The 885-nt window shown below is 57.7% G+C and overlaps 1 protein-coding gene across 1 annotated transcript in view; it reads right to left on the bottom strand.

The window, feature by feature from the left end:
* The window catches only part of LOC107118155, a 32,834-nt gene that overhangs the window by 23,747 nt on the left and 8,202 nt on the right, over positions 1-885 (bottom strand). The gene's annotated exons all lie outside the window — the stretch shown is intronic.

Raw genomic sequence — 885 nt, 5'->3', positions numbered from 1 at the left:
TGATGAAGCCCCGCCCCCTACTTCCGGCCGCCCCGCTTCCGGCCCTCATTCAGCCAGGAGGAGGCAGGAGAAGAGGTAGGGTAAGTTGCTTCCTCCCTGCCTCTCCCCACCCCTGCCTGCCTGGGGCCAGGGAGGGTCTTTGCGGGGCTTCCTTGCACTCCCGCCGGCCTTGCAGGTCCACCGCCGGGCCCCTCATGGGGCTCGGCAGTGGAGCTGCAAGGCCGGTGGTGGCGGCAGCCGGGACCATTGGGGGCGGGGTGTGTGGCCTTATGACACACTTCCGGGGATGGCAGGGGGTGTGGCCTTATGATACACTTGCGGCGATGTTAGGGGTTGTGGCATATGCTAATGAGTTATGCTAATGAGTTTCCCTAGCTCTTTTTCTACGAAATGACCCCTGATTTATATTATAAACATTAAGTTTTTATCGTTGGTCCTCTATTCGGTTTGACTTACCTCTTTAGGTTCTGGTTCCCAGGTTTCAAGGTTCAGTTCCCCCCCGCCCTTTTGTTCCTAAATTGCTGCTCAACCATGAAGTCTACTGGCCATGGGGAGGGGGGATCAGGCAATTTCCAGGCTCAGACAAGGCCCGTATTTATGCTGACAGTCCATGTAGACTCATTTTGCCTTGGGGTTGTGTTAAGAAGCTGGCTTCTCCCCTGCAGGACAGCCCCAGCTGATTACCTGCCAGGGCTTTTTTTTGCAGAAAAAGCCCAGCAGGAACTCATTACCATAATAGGCCACACCCAACAGCAGGAACTCATTAACATATTAGGCCACACCCCATGCCTTCCCTTGGCTCGCCCCAGCGCCCCTGGCTTCCCCGATCCTTCCAGAGGGGCCCTGGCCCACCTGCCTCAGAGTCGCGGGGGGGGGGGGGGCGGC

This window comes from Gekko japonicus, unplaced genomic scaffold (assembly GCF_001447785.1).
Source record: "Gekko japonicus isolate JY-2015 unplaced genomic scaffold, Gekko_japonicus_V1.1 scaffold441, whole genome shotgun sequence".
Classification (NCBI taxonomy): domain Eukaryota; kingdom Metazoa; phylum Chordata; class Lepidosauria; order Squamata; family Gekkonidae; genus Gekko; species Gekko japonicus.
Note: the sequence above shows the minus strand (reverse complement) of the source record. Positions and strands in the feature narration are given on the sequence as shown.